Below are 16,699 nucleotides of genomic sequence, written 5' to 3'. Positions count from 1 at the left end.
TGTGAAAGAGGGGGACATGGAAACAGAAGGGGATTCAGCTGCTTTTTCCATCTTAGGCGAGAACACTAGTCTGCTTCCTTTCAGCTTTTTAATATCTCAAGCAGATTTCCTTCCATCTTTATTTTCCAACTTATTTGAGGCTCCAGGTTGCTTCTACTCACATCATTACGTCCTTCTTGATAATTTTCAGGGCCCTTTCCCTGAAGAATTTGGCAGCGAGTGGCCAGAAGTTCGGGTCCATCAATGAGGTGATTGCTGGCTTGTATTTTCAGCTTTCTGAGAACCAGAGATGTTCAATTACCTTGAGTAATAAGGATTACAGGAAGGAGACACAGAATTAAGAAGTCTCAGGGGGATGGGAGCGTGCTTGGAAACTGGAAAGTCACTCGGGTTATCCTGGTGCTCCCTGGCAGATCAAGTCCATGAACCTCAGCCAGACTTTTGCAGCATCAAATATGATGATTCAGCCACCCTCTGAGTGACTCAAGATCAAACCTCCAAGAGAGGATCTGCCTAGACTGGCTTTTGTGGCCAGCACCTGGTTGGCTGGCCAGCCTACAGATGGGCTGCCTTTGAGCTGGGTGCCCATCTGAGCCCCAATCAGTTGTGGCCGAGCAGTGCTAGACGGGCGTGAGGAGCCCGTTGTGTGAAGCACAGCCACTGGCTTAGGTTGGATTCCCTGGAAGCAGACCCTGAGGATTAGTGTGAAAGTGGTTTTCCATGGAACATTCCACTAGGAAAAACTGGGAAAGAAATGGGGACGTGGGATGCAGATGGGAAGTCAAGAGAAGCAGGAGTGTAGGATCAAGCAAAATCCTAGAGAGTAACTTTGGTTCAATCCCATAGGAGGAGCTCTGGAGATGGGACGGGTCACAGCTCAGAGTGGGGCTGGTCAGGGCAATGGAGCTGGGTACTTATATCCCTGAACTCATTAGGCTTTGGTTAAAAGTGGGCCTGAGGCACAAATTCCCATGCACTTCCAGCTTTTCTTGGGCAGGCAGAGTGGATTCTGGCACCTGAGGGCAATCCTTCCTCAGGGAGATGTAGAAACCCACTCTTGGGAGTGAAAGCGCACTGGAGCCTGTGCTCAAGAAAACAGAGGATCTGAGAGGACACGTATTGGAGACTGATGGCATCAGCTGCAGCCACCTAAAGAATTAGTTAGAAAGGCTCCTTCCTGGGGGCCGTGGTCATGCTGATGCCCTCAGCTGAGTGAATTCTTCCCTATGTAGCCTGACTGGGACAACTGCAAACTGAGTTGGCAGCTTTGACTCAGGGTACGGAAAAGGCAGTCCGCTGTCTACTACCTCCATCTCCATGGTCTGGCAACGTCAGAAGTGGCTGACTGAAGCCCTCATAAATCAAAGACCAACACAAATCAGACTAAAGTTAACAAAAACCAGACTCTGGCTGTTCCCAGTTTATAAACAAAAGATAAACTACTTTCAACAATGTCAACAAAAATAAATGAACTTTCTCATTAAATCACTGAGTAATGCCATTTCAGATATTTCATAAAAATACAGCACCAACTATCTATATCCAACTCCAGTTTTATCTTCACAAACTTATGTCAGTTGAAAGATCTACAAGATTTTCTATACAACCTGTAATCTAACCTTTCACGCTTCCCTGGCTGGCTGTGCTTTTTCCTTTCGAACTCCTAAGAGACTGGGTTTCTTTCTGATGGCTTTGAGCACACTGGAGCCTGCACTGCAGGCTTTTTACCCACGTCCCTCCAGGTGGAATCTCTGTAAGGACAGAGACAGGGACCTGCTCTCAGTGATGTGAACATTGCATGGCTGGCTCTCTGGGAAAAAAATGTATGCGTATTTTAATAATATTAAAGGATATACAACATATAATTTATAAATAATAATAAAATGTACAAATACAATCTGTTGTAAATTCCACATAAGCAATTGATTTTTACAAAATGCTATTATTGATTTTTGGCAAACTCTTGTATCTCTAACCACCTCATAGTTGCCGCTGATGAGTAAGAGGGGTTCCAACGTGAATGTCGGTTGATATTTTTATTTATGTTAACAAGAAAGACAGAAATGAAAAATGTGTGTTGAAACGTTATCAGTGACATGGAGTGACTTCTTTGCTGAATCAGATAGCTGTTTTCAAATACTGGGAGAATATAACCTTGATTTTCTTCTGTGCTTTAATGGCTACAAATGTTATTTGGTTTTGGCTGCTGGCTGGTATGAGGATCCGAATAAGGGCTACAATTTAATGGCTACTTTAAGTTTACTTTAAGATGCAGGACACTTTTAAGTTTAATGTGCATTATAGTATTTTCTCCATCACTTCTTGGGTCTAGACAATCAAGAAAATAATAAATCAAGCCTTGATTCATAGATTTTAATGATTTCTATGGTGGGTATAGTCTCATCATGGTCAATTTCAAGCTACTAATGAAATGTGGCTAAACTCAGAGCTGGGAAGAGATGCTCTGTAAGTAGTATTTCCATCATAAAGATACAACAGATGAAAATAAGCTTGAGGATAAAAAAAAACAGCAAAATGTTGTGAAATAATTTGACAATGATGAGTTTTGGGTACGTATTGCCATTGTTTTAATATAATTTATTAAATAGTAAATTTATATAACTTAGTTTTTAATGATGGCTGTGCTTAACCGGCTCCCAGAATTCCTGAACATTTAACAATGGGTTCTTGCAGGGCAGTGTGAGCCAGCTCTGGCACACTATTGACGGTCACCTCTCATGATTCACTACCCTGCATGCCACTGTGGGCTAAAAAATGTTCCATGATTGCATGAGTGATGGTGAATTAGAGATATTGGTTTTGCTACTATTTGAGTTTCCTTCTTGAGAAGGTTCTAACATCCTCCCACTGTTAGCTAAGCTCAGAAGCTAATTTTTCTACATTATTAAAGGTCCTATTGGCTTGTCTGGATGAAATACAATGTATCCCTGATAAAAACCCACCTTCTCAGACCAGTTAGTATCCCTCTGCTTGTCACAGTCATGGTTCTTTAATAATACACAGTTCCTAAAGAATCTTAGACAGCATATTACAAAAGGCCTCAGGTCCTAAAATGTCAGATCTTTTAAGCAGCCTCGACAGAGTTCCCTGTTTTTTTAAAACACGGTATGAAATACAATCCATAACCCAATACTATTCATAACCTAACATTTATCCTTTTATGACTCTTAACATTAAGCCAGATTTTTTTTCTGCTTGTAAGTACCCTGTTTGAGTCTTTATCTTCTCCTTTAGATTGTCAGGATCTCCCCACAGCACTTAATATGAGTCATTTTTGTTGTTGTTAATGATTAATTTATGATATAAGATTGTCCATAAATACTGGGATCTTCTAAATGGAACTTTAAGATTAAATTCCAGGGCAGTCCCAGATCATACAAGAAAAGTCTCCAGGCATGAAAACCAGTGAGTCCTTTAGCTGACTCAGCTGCTGGGCGATGGGTGGGGTGTGATTACTCTATCATGCACCTCTCCTGATAACTCCAATCTGGATTTCTTTTCCATTGAGTTATATTTCTCTCAGGGAGAAAGAGAAGCTGTGCCATTGCCAATCCCTATAGAGGTAGATGAGCTCTCCCAGACTCGTTCACAAGTGAGCATCTGAACTTCAATCTTTTTCTGGAAAGGACTTCAGTAGAGCTTCTGGTTCATTCTCTTCCCTTCAGATCAGTGAGGCAACTTTTTATGGAGAGATTCACCTGGTCTAGAGTGATTTGGGGTTTGCCTGATATCACACCACTGGTAAGTGCCAAAAGGGAAGCTGGTCCTTCTTTCTCCAACTATGGTGCTCATCCATCCGTTTCTTTATTTATTCATTCATTCGTTCATTAATTCATCCATTCATCCATTCATTCATTCATCCATCCATTCATTCATTCAATAAACATGTACCAGGAGTACACCATAGGACTTGCTTAATGGTAGGTACTAGGATAAAAATAAGAACGAATTAGAGGAGTGTACAGCCACTTGTTAAAGGGGAAAGATCACAGGCTTTGGGGACAGACAGTCCTAGGCTGGACTCCAACTCCGTCATTATCTAGCTAATGTGACTTCAGTCAAGTTACTCAGCCTGTAAGTCCCTATAAAAGAGAAATAATATCACTCTGTGGGGTTATCATGAGAGTATAGATGATGTGCATGAAGCTGGCACAGAGCAGGTGCTTCAAAAATGGTTCCTGTGACTAAGGCTGAAACAACACTGTTCCCATCCTCATGGGACTCATGGTCTAATGTGAGAGACAACATATGAAAACATATGACAATAAGATAATGGTTCTCACGGAAACATAAAGAGAGCACTGTAGAAGCCCCCACTTTCTACTTGGTCAGGAGACCACCAGAAAAAATGTGACTATGAGCATGTCATTTAACCTCTTGAATCAGAGCTCTTTCATCTGCCACATAAGGAGCCTAGATAATGATAACTGACCTTGAATGAGTCTGTATACCTTGGCTCCCTTGAAGAAGTTTCAACAAGGTGTGCCCTGCAATTTTGTGCTGTGAACTAGTCTATTCAGTTAAAAATGCTGACTGTGGCACACGCCCCTGTAAATAGCTTAGTTACACAGGCAAAACACAACAGTGACAACTGATATCACCTTACTGTTGTTGTGAATGATAAAAATTCTCAGTGAATGGAGCACACACTCATTTAAATTTCCTAGCCAATCCTCTAAGAAGCCCTTCCTTTTCTGTAAATATTGGCGTTATATTCTATACATTAAGTCCATTTGGATCCCACGTCCGGTTCATAGATTACATGGCTGTTTCCAAAAGTCCTGATTCCTAACACAGAACTCAAGGAAAATAATATCACTGATATTGATAGTGCAAGTTTGAATAAAATGTCAAAAATTTGTTTCTAAGTGACTTCCAAGAACGACAATAAAGAATACATTTCAAAAATCTACATTATTCTAAAATTTAGATAGCAAACATTTCTATTACCTTTCTCACAATGAAAATATTTCCAATTTCCTTGTACAAATAGCTATAAAATGGGATTAAAAGGATTTAGAAGAAAGAAGCAGATTAAATACAGTTGGCTATAAATGTAATGTTTTCTATTTCCTTTTGCTAAACATTCTCCCTACCCCCAACACAGTCACCCTCCTACACCTCTTTCACCTCTTTCTCTCTTTTTCTCCTTCTTCCTTTATTTTTCAGTGTGCCACCCTTTAACACACACACACACACACACACACTACTAGACAGGATACTTAATAGGGGAACTGTCATCAAATTGCCACAGAGTTAGAATCCTTTATTAAATACACAAATAAATCAGTTAGGTATTGCTTTATTGCTTTGGAGAATGTCTGCAGTTAGCCAGACACAGACATACCTTTTTCTTTCTTTGACTGAAACATATTTTTAGGACACAATTAATTCTAAATTTTGGAACTGCTGCATTACACTAAAGCAGGTTTTCCAAACTGTGTTCCATAGGACGTTAGTGTCATTGGAGATGTTAACAAGTATTCAGAGTTTTAAAAATTCTGTGATTACAATTTTGTGGGAAAATACAAATTGGGACATCATTAAAGTCTGAAAGTTTCTGTGTTAAAGAAACTTATTTAACTCTCTTAGGGCCAGAAATTCATAAATTTATTTGATTACAGAACTATTATTAATCAATAGATTGATTGCATGGTCCAGGGAACACACTTTGGGAAACACCGATCTAATGCAATAAGAATTTTCTTTTTCCTGTGCTAAAGAGCCGAGGAAAGAAACGCTCGCCTCCATCTCAGCTCCCTGCTTTCTTCTCATCCACACGCATGTTTAACAAGCTCCCCCGTCACTGTCCCATGCTCTGCCACCCAGAATGGCAGAGTTCGTCCACCACGCTGTTATGATCTTACACAATTTTAAAGGATCTCACAAAGCAGCTGCGGGCCACCTTCAGTCATCTAAGCGCGTGTTTTCGTTTTTCCCTCGGTCTTTTTGCTGACAACAAACATTCTGCTGCTTGCACAGCCAGCTGCCTCACGGAAAGAATGTCTTGAAGTTTGACAGATTTGGGTTTTAGTGCTAGCTCTGCTACTGGGTGACCTGGTCTAAGTCGATTAACTTCTCCAAGCATCAGTTTCCTCATTTGTAAAACATCGACTCCGATTACAGGGTTGGAAACGGGTTGCATGGATGAGTGATGAGCGATGTAACATGTGGCACAGCGCCTGGTGAAATAGGAATACTTTACCGAAATACTTGCTAGAGAGAGGCAAAGCCCCCAACCTGTTCTTCAGAGGAGGAAGGGGTGGGGGGGACGATCACTAGATAATCCCGTCCTGGGAGAAGCTCTGCTGGGGAGAGGACAGGAGTAAAGGTGGGGGGTTGTCAACATCCCAGGACAGGTGTGGACGTCCCAGTCAGCCCTGGTGCCTGGTGCGCCTTAGAATGAGCCACCAGGTTCTTCGTAGCTGCAAGAGTTCCGGATCAGATGTCACAGGAGAGGCGGGGAATCACCATCACCTCTCCCTTGGGTTGCCCTTCACTGCGTTAGCCTCTCGGATCTAGAAGGTTTCCCTGGGCCCACGGTTGCTAAGCGCGAGAGCGTCCATGGCAACCGCCCAGCAGGGTTTCCCTTCCGGCCTCGCAGCTCTGGCCTCCCGCCTCTCCTGCGATCGGGCCAATCAGCTTCCGGAGAGCCGGCCGCGGCGGCCGATGAGTGGTCCGTGGGCACTGACGTCACAGATGGAGAGGCGGGGCCAGGGCCGGACCGGGCGCGGTCCGAGCTCAGCTGGCGGTAGGCGTTGGGGCTGCGACCATCGCCTCTCACCGCCCCCTTCCCCGCCCCTCGCCTGCCATCCGCTGACGGGTGAGTGGTCTCGTCGGCTCCTGCCGGCCTCTGGACGACCCCCACCAGGTCTCCTTCGCCTATCAGGGCTCCAACGTTTGGCCTCAGAATCCGGGGGGAGGTCGCGAAACCCTGGGATTCCTCCCCCGCTCCGATCTGCACTCTTTCCCTCTCCCCCAATAAAAACCGTACAAACCCGCAGGCACCCCCTACCCAGCCCCGCAGGCCCTTATAGTTTACACTTCTGGTGCTTTTCAAAGATTAAGTTATTTTTCAATGCGGAACCGGGTAAGGGGCGTGCGACCCCCAGACACTGTGCTAAGTCTGTAATCTCCTACACCTGTTGGAGGTGCTGTCCTTTTCCACTGCAGTACTTGTCGCCCAAACACTGCTCCTTGTTTCCCCTGTTTCATTAGCCTGGTCTCCCAGCTGCAGCCAAGTGGGGGACAGTACTGTCACCTGGAAATGCAAAGACAGACTTCCTGAAATGCAGATCAAGGACATGTTCTGCCACCGCCCAAGACCATTTCTGTTTGGCTCTGACTGTGAAACTCTCTCTTGTATCTTGGCTGTTTAGACCAAGCCCCTTCATGTTTTCTCCTGTATGGTTAAGGTGTTGTAGGTAAATAAACATTTTAGAAATGGGTAAAATTATTCGTTTGATCATTGTGAAAAAACCAAGAAAATAGTTTTACTAATAGGTAAAGTGTTTTGAGGTATCTGATTAAAATATTGCTTTTTCTTTTTAAAAATGAAGTACTTTGAACAATAGGTAGAGTAAACAAACATCCACCTACCCAGTCCTATCTTAAAAACAAACAAACAAAAAACTGTTACAGGCACAATTGAGACCTCCTATAAAGCTCTTGAACATTTCCTTCCCCTGTCTCCTTCTCTATTTGTACTCCCCTACCAGAATTTAGTGTTTACTTATACTCTGCATATTTTTATGTTTATACTGCATTGTATTTATCCAAAAACCAATATGTAGAGTTATTATTTTAGGTTTATATAATGGCATTATGATGTACATGCTCTAGGTTATTCATTTTAACTGTTGTGTTATAATTCTTGAATGAATTTACCACAGATTATGTATGCATCCTCCTGAGGAAGGACTTTTAGGTTGCTCCCTTTAAATAAATAATGAAAAGTGCTGTGGATTGAACATGCCCCCCAAACTCAATAAAGCTTAAATTGTGTCACCCAAAGTTCTACATATTGGAAACTTGGCCCCCACTGTAACTGTTGAGGGTGGGAAATCCTATTACAGAAATTGAAAGAAGCGGCCTTGAAGAGGTGATTAGATTGTAGGACTATGCAGTAGTGAATGGATTAATAATGGTGGTCAAAGGTGTAGCTCTGAGGGATTTAAAATGAGAGTTTCTCTCTGCTCCACCATTTTCTGCCATGTGACACCCCTGCATTGCTGTAAAGCCACCAACAAAGAAGACCCTCACCAGATGTATTCCCTGACTTTGGATTTTCCAGCCCCTGAAACTGTAAGCAATAAATTTCGTCTTCTAATAAATCACCCAGCTCCAGATATTTTGTTATAAGCAACAGAAATAGACAAATACAGAAAATTGGTAGCAGAAAAGTGAGGTGTTGCTTATAACAAATATTCAAAAATATGGAAGCAGCTTTGGAACTGGGTATTCAGGAAAGCCTGGAAGAATTTGAAGGAGCAGGCTAAAAAAAGCCTAGATTCTGGTAGGAGTTTAGAACACAAGAAAACCAGGGAAGGTTTGGAGCTTTTTAGAGACTGCTTAAATGGTGGTGAGCAGAATGTTGATAGAAATATGTGGATAGTAAAGGCCATTCTAAGAAGATCTCAGATGGACATGAGAAGGAACTTTTTGGAAACTGGGGCAAAGATCACCCTTGCTATGGAAGTTGGAATTTAAGAGCTGTGAACCAGAGTATGTGGCAGAAGAAATTTCTAAGGAGCAAAACATTCAGGAAGTTGCATGGCTACTTGTAACAGTCTATTGCTGAGTTATGGCAGCAAAGGCATGACATAAAGCCAGAATTTAAAAGGGAGGCAGAGTGCAAAGATATAGAAAATTTGCAGCCTGGCCATATGGTAGAGAAGCAGAGAGAATTTTCAAAAGAAAAATGCAATGGTGCTAAGAAGATTAGTACAAAAAAAAATGGATTATGAAGAGAAGGGGAAAAAGGTCCTGAAGGCATTGCAGGAGCCTCTGGGGCCAACCCTTCCATTTCAGGCCTATAGGCCTAGGGAGACAGAATGATCTGGGGGAACAGGTCTGAGGCACCCTCGATGGGCTTGCTACCATGAGCCACCTTGGAATGCTGCTGCTTGCACCAGCACCCTGGCTGCTATGGCTCCTCCACCTGTGGCTAAATTGACCCCAGGTGTGGCTGGACCTGCAGCTTTGGAAAATACTAGCTAGAAACCTTGATGGTGTCCACATTGTGTTAGGTCTGTAGACTGTCAGAATCCCAGAGTTGTGGAGGTTTGGGAGCCTCCAGCCCAATTTCAAAAGATGTATGGAAAAGCCTGGGGGTCCAGGTCTGTCACAAGGGTGGAGTCACCACATACAGCCTTTGCTAGAGCAATGCCAAGAAGAAATATGGGGTCCAAGTTGCAGTAGAGAAACTCCATCAGCACCATGCCTAGTGGAGCCATGAGAGTGGGACCACCACAGAAACCTTGGACCTGTGGAGCTACCAGTGTACAATGCCAGCCTGCAAGAACTGAAGCATGGTCTCAGATCAGGAAAGCCATAGAAGTGAAGCTGCCTGAGGACTTGGGGACCCACTCCCTGCATCAGCATGCAGAGGACGAATAACATGAAGTCAATGTACATGACTTGCCAGCTTTGAGATTCAGTGCCTGCCCTGCTGGGTTTCAGACTTGGTTGAGACTTATTACACCTTTCTTGTGGCCTATTTCTATTTTAATAAGAATATGCACCCTATCCTTGTCCCACCATTGTATCCTGGAAGTAGATAACTTGTTTTGATTTCACAGATGGGACTCTGAATTTTGGACTTTTTAGTTGAAACAAGTTAAGACTTTGGGAATGAAATGAGTGTATTTGTATGTGAAAAGGACATGAGTTTGGGGGGGCCTGGGGTGGAATGCTGTGGACTGAATGTTCCTCCAAAATCATCAAAGTTTAAATTGTGTCCCCCAAAGTTTTGGAAATGTGACTGTTAAGAAGGTGGGAAATCCTATTATGGTAATTGAAAGGTGGGACCTTGAAGAGGTCATTAGATTGTAGGACCATGAAGTAGTGAATGGATTAATAATGGTGGTCAGGGGTATAGTTCTGAGGGCTTTAAAAGGAGAGCACGTGAGAGTCTCTTTCTCTCTCTGCTCTGCCCTTTTCTGCCATGTGAGACCCTGCATTGCTGTAAAGCCACCACCAAAGACCCTCACCAGATGTGTTCCCTGGACTTTGGACTTCCTAGCCTCTGAAACTGCAAGAAATAAATTTCATTTTCTAATAAATCACCCAGCTCCAGATATTTCTGTTATAAGCAACAGAAATGGACTAATACAAAAGATATTCTTATACATTCTAATTGTTTACATATTTGAGTTTCTCTAGATGTGGAAAAGGAGTTGAATTGCTGAGTCACAGGGAATGTGCCTCTTCAACTTTACTACATACTGCCACACAGCTCTCAAATGTGGAGTATTTAATACCCCATCAATGAATATAGTTCCTCACCAAACTTTTTTTTGAGGGGAGAGATCATTCAACTTTTCCTGCATTGTTATTTAATAAATGCATAAAGAGAAATTATAGAAACATTGAAATCTGATATTATTTCTTCTAATTCTGTTACTTATTAATGTATTGGCAATAGCGTTTTATTTCTGCTCCAATTTGAAATTGTGAGTAATTAAGTTGATAAGACCAAAGGAACTAAGGTGGTCGAATGTGAGACTTTCAAGCCTGTGCTGAGGTGGGGTGTGGAGAAAGTCATGTATGTTTTCTGTATCTGTATCTTCTGCAGAAAATGATCTACAGGTTTTTATACTTTAAAATCATTATGATCTTGAAGTATTGCCTAAATGTGCTAATAAAACGTTTATCCAATTTGATGTCACCTTTTGAACTGTAAATGGAGCTTTCCAGTAGTTATAATCTCTGTGTGATTAATTCTATATTTAGCATGTTAGTATTTATAGAAGACTATTATAGCATTTTTTCGGTGTGTAAATAACTATTGACCACACATTGAGTGAACATTGTCAAAACACTATTTGACTTTGCAGCACATTTCATTTCTTAAAATATTTTTTGGGGCCGGCCCCGTGGCGCACTTGGGAGAGTGCAGCGCTGGGAGTGCAGTGACGCTCCGGCCGTGGGTTCGGATCCTATATAGGGATGGCCAGTGCGCTCACTGGCTGAGCACGGTCACAAAATGGACAAAAAAAAAAAAATTTTTTTTGGTCATGACTAAAAGTATGACAAAAAATGATTGCATAATTTAAGAGATGGATTTATCCATAGCAATTTGCAGCCATTTTTCCAAAGAATTTGTTCAGTTTTCTTGCAAATATGAGATACTTTTAGCAAACAGTTAATGATCTTAGTATATGCTGTACATGCCCTCTTAGGAAGTGACTGGGTTAGGATTTAGAGAATAATTTAAACATTGTAAAGGACACACATCATCAAAGTAAGGCATTGGCTTTTAAAAACAGATACTATTTCTTCCTTAAAAGTTTGGCAGAATTCACCAATGAACCCATCTGGGCCTGAGGTTTTTTTGAGGAAAAAATTTTAGACTATAGATTCAATTTCTTTAATTATTATAGGGCTGCTCAGGTTATTCATCTCTTCCTTAGTCAGTTCTGGTTATTTGTATCTTTCAAAAATGTTGACCATTTCATCTGTGTTGTCAAATTTCTTGGCACAAAGTTGTAATAATATTGCTTTATTAACTTTCTAATGTTTGCAGGGTCTGTTGTAATAGTCCCCCTTTCATTCTTGATATTAGTAATTCATCTTCTCTCTATTTTAATAAATCTAGCAAGTGGTTTATCAATTTTATTGATAGGGTCTCACTGATTTTTTTTTCTGTTGGTCCATTTTCTATTTCATTGATTTTCTCTCTTTATTATTTTATTCCTTCTACTTTGAGTTTATTTTGCTTTTTGTCTCAGCTTTTTAAGATGAAAGCACAGATCACTGATTTTAACTCATTCTTATTTTCTAATATAAGCACTTAAAGCTATAAACATCTCTCTAATCACTATTTTAGCTGCATCTCACAAATTTTGATATGTTTTTATTCTCATTCAGTTCAAAATATTTACAATTTCCCATGTGATTTCTTCATTAACTCATGAGTTATTTAGAAGTGTATTGTTTAATTTCCTACTATTTGGGGATTTTCCAAATACCTTTTTATTATTGACTTCTAATTAAATTCTGATATGGTCAGAGGACATACTCTGTATGATTTCAATATTTTAAGTTTATTGAGATTTGTTTTATGGTTCATAATATAATCTACATTGGTGAATGTTCTCTGTGCTGTTGGGAATAGTGTGTACTGTGTAATTTGCTGTTTGGGGTAGAAGGTTCTATAGAGGTAAATTAGGTGCAGTTAGTTATAATGTTCAAATATTCTGTGTATTAACAAATTTTCTGTTTACTTGTTCTATGAATTACTGACAAAATAGTGTTGAAATACCCTACTGTAGTTATGGATTTCTCTATTTCTCATTTTAGTTCTGTCAGTTTTTGCTTTCTGTGTTTAAAGTTATGTTAATGTTTGCATAAACATTTAAGATTGTTATTTCTCCTAGATTGATTCCTTTATATTTATTTCTCTCCTTATCTCTGATAATATTTCTTGTTCTGAAGTCTACTTGGTTTAATATTAATATAGCCACTTCTGTGTTCTTTTGATTAGTGTTTAGATGGTATAGCTTTTTACATATCTGTGGTTTATATTTAAAATGGGATTATTTTCTAGACAGTATATGTTCAATATTGCTTTTTAAAAATCATTCTAACAACCTGTGCTTTTAATTGAATTTTTTAGACCATTTATTGTAAATGTAATTATCTATACAGTGTATAATTGGGCTCATATCTATCATTTTACTATTTCTTTTTTCTTCATCTTATTTTTGTTCCTCTTTTCTCTTGGATGAATTATGTGTCTTTTTTGTCTTCCTTTTTTTTCTTCACTATTGGCTTACTAGCTAAAACTTATTTTTTCCTTTGAAATTGCTCCAGGTCAGTAGCTCAAAAACTTTTTAGTCTCAGGACACTTTTATAATCTTACAAAATACTCAGTACCTCAAAGAACTTTCATTTATATGGATTATACATATCGAAATTTATTATATTAGAAATTAAAATTTAGACATAAAATAATATAAATTCTTTAAAAAATGATATGATAACCCACTATATATTAACATAAATAACATTTTTATTAAAAGACTGTTTTCTGAAACAAAAAAGTTAGTGAGAAGAGTAGTATTGTTTTACATTTTTGACAAAGTTCTTTAATTTCTAGCTTAGTAACTGGGTCCTTGTACTTGTATCTTCTTAATTCAGTCTGCCTCATCTCTGGAAAACTCCATTGTAAATTTGTGAGAATGAAGGTGAGAAAGGCATTTGAGTACTTACCATGAAAATAATTTTGACTTTTTACCCCTGAAATGTTCTTAGGCATGCTCATGTGTCTTTAGATAACATTTTAAGAACTGCTACTCTAAAGTTTGCAATATGCATTTTTGACTTATCATAGTATTATTTAAGTAACATTATTCCATTTCTGTTATAAGACCTTTATGACTTATGTGGTTATAAGGCTATATTTCCATTTAAGCCTTCTCATTAGTTGTGCTACTGTCACCATATAATTTACTTCTATTTTACAAATGCTACAATAAGTTTCTATTATTATTTTTACTTTATGCAATTATCTTTTAAAGAAATTTGAAAGTTAGAAAAGTTTTTCTTTTTTTAAATATTAGTACACATGCTTACCATTTCTGACATTCTTCATTTCTTTGTGTAGATCCAAGTTTCCAAGTTTCCATCTGGTATAATTTTCTTTTGCCCAGAGAATTTCCTTTAATAATTCTTTTATTGCAGGTCTACTGATGATGAATTCTTTTGGCTTTTGCTTTAATAAAAAGATCTTATTTCACCTTCATTTTTGAAGGATATTTTCACTAGACATAGAATACTAGGCTTACACTTTTTTTGTCTTTTTTCGTGTCCGGCAACGGATCGCAACCCTCAGTGTTGCGTCCATACCGGACCGGACCGGCAACAGGATTGGTTTTTGTCTTTTTTCGTGTCCGGCAACGGATCGCAACCCTCAGTGTTGCGTCCATACCGGACTGGACCGGCAACAGGATTGGAACCCTCGGTGTTGCGTCCGCACCTCGCTCAGCCAGTGAGCGGGAACCGGTCTGTATGTGGGATCCGAACCCTCGGCGGGAGCGCCGCCGTGCTCCCAAGTGGCGCCACTGGGCCGGCCCTACACTTTTTTTTTTTTTTAATCCTTTTAAAGGTGTTTGATTGTCTTTTGTTTGGATAGTTTCTGACAATAATTCTGCACTAATTCTTATCTTTGTTTCTTTCTACCTAATGTGTTTTTTTCTCTGATTTTAAGTTTTTCTCTTAATCACTGTTTTTTAGCAATTTGATTATGATGAGCCTTGGAATGATTGGTGGTGGTGGTAGTTGTGTGTGCGCGCGCGTGTGTGTGTGTGTGTGTGTGTGTGTGTTTATCCTCTTGGAGTTTGTAGAGTTTCTTAGGCCAAAGGAACTATAGTTTTCAGCAAATCTGGACAATATTTAGCCATCATCAAATATTTTTGTCCCTCTTCTCTCTCTTTATGACATTCCAATTACATGATGTTAGGCCACTTAGTATTGTACCATAAGTTACTGAAGTGCTTTTCATTATTTTTTTCCCAGTCAAAGAAAATCTCTGTGCTTGAGTTTGGTTAGATTCCAGTTTACTAATCTTTACTTCTCCAATGTCTAATCTGCCAATAATTCCATCTAGTGAAATTGTGCAAGTATCTATTATATAAGTGTATATTGTATATTTTGTCCCTAATGTCCCATTTGGTTCTTTACAGGGATTAACCCCCTTGGTGTTATTAGCACCATGCTCTAGCCAACTGCCACTTCATTCTTTTTTTAATCTTCCATTTCTCTCTTCATTATGTTCCTGTGTTAAATACTTGTACATGGTTTATGTTCTATCATCTCTGCCATTTCTAGGCCTGCTTCCGTTGACTGATTTTTCTTAATTATGGGTCACATTTTTCTGCTTCTTGGTATGTCTGGTAATTTTTGACTGGATGCTGGACATTGTGCTATTACATATTTGAGTGTCTTGATATTGCCAGGCAATTAAGTTACTGGTGGATGAGTTTGATCTCTTTGACGCTTGTTTTTAAGCTTTGGTAGAGTGAGTCTTCAGTTTCTTCACTCTGGGGATAGTTCAGCCCTACCTCTAATGTGTGACCCCCATTGAATGCTCCAGGTAATCACCAGTGACTCTCCAGTCTGGTTAGTCTGAGTTCAAAATGTATCTCCATCTTCTGTGAGCTCCAGAAATTGCTCAGCTAACAACTCTGCCATCACTCTTTGTCAAGTCTGGAGTGTCCCTTGATGCATGTGCAGCCTCAGCAAAGACTCACATGGATCCCTACGTAGATTTCTGGAGCTCTTTTTCTGCATAGCTCACTTTATTCCAGAATCCTACTTCACAACTCTGTCTCAGCCTCCCCAAATTCTGATAACCTTCTCAACTCACAGAGGCTGTCAGGCTCTGTTTGGTTTTCACCTATTTTTCCTGTGGTCTGGAAATTGTCTTCAAGCACAGTGCCATGACAATCAGAGGGCTCACCTTCTTTGTTTCTCTTCTCTTAGGAATCAGAATCCTGTGCTGCCTATTGTCCAATATCTGAAAACAGCTGTTTCATATATTTTGTCTAGATTTTTTGATGTAAGAGGCTAAGTCTAGTTTTATTAATCTATCATGGTTGGAGGCAGAAATCTATTTTGAGTTTTTAAGTATATCTTAGGCCACAACACTCTTGGTTTTCTTGACCAATAATGACCAAAATTATATGATAGTGGAATAGTTTGGTGAAACATTGCCATGCAGTGTCTTTTATTTAGTCTTCCTGAATGACTTATAAGATGGCTGGTAGCAGATTCCAAATTTGAAGCTATACCCCATCCCTAATTAAAAAACAAATCACTATGTGCTTTTAGAAACTGTATTGATTTTGCTCAGTTCACATGTCTCATCTGGCTTATGAACCTCTGCACTTCAAATATCACTCCTTGGAGCAGGTGACTCACGATTCAATATTTGATTATCATGGTTTGAGACTGGGAAAAGTCAGATGGTGTTCCACACTTGGAAGTCTATGGTCAAAGGAATTGGTTTTTGGATCCCTTATCGTCAAGAGTTAAGTAATGCTAAGTAGGAGTTGTTCATCCCTACTTGAATCTTCTTGCAGGAAGAAAACTAGATTATTTCTAGATTTGATGGGGGACAGGGGTTAGAACTAAAGGCAACTTCAAGCACCCTAAGGCATCAAGTTTCTTTGAATCTGCTTTTCAAAAGCAATCTGCTTTTTCAAAAAGCAATGTTTGAATTTCAAACTGAACTGAAGAACTGCAAGTAGTTACTAAGAGTTTTCCCCCCATCATTATGTTCCAAGCTTGGCCAGTAGAAAGTGTTTGGGGGCTATAGGAAGGAAGAATTTAGAAAAAAGTCAGGGAGCTAGGGTCACGTGGGTCACTACCACTGTCCATGAGCAACTGTGTTATCACACGGTCTTAATTCATTTTTACTTGAATACAATTCTACAAATAGTCCATTTTTGCTTTT

Source organism: Galeopterus variegatus, unplaced genomic scaffold, assembly GCF_000696425.1.
Source record: "Galeopterus variegatus unplaced genomic scaffold, G_variegatus-3.0.2 Scaffold6069, whole genome shotgun sequence".
NCBI classification, from domain to species: Eukaryota; Metazoa; Chordata; class Mammalia; order Dermoptera; family Cynocephalidae; genus Galeopterus; species Galeopterus variegatus.
The sequence above is the reverse complement of the archived record's forward strand: the minus strand, read 5'-3'. Positions refer to the sequence as shown.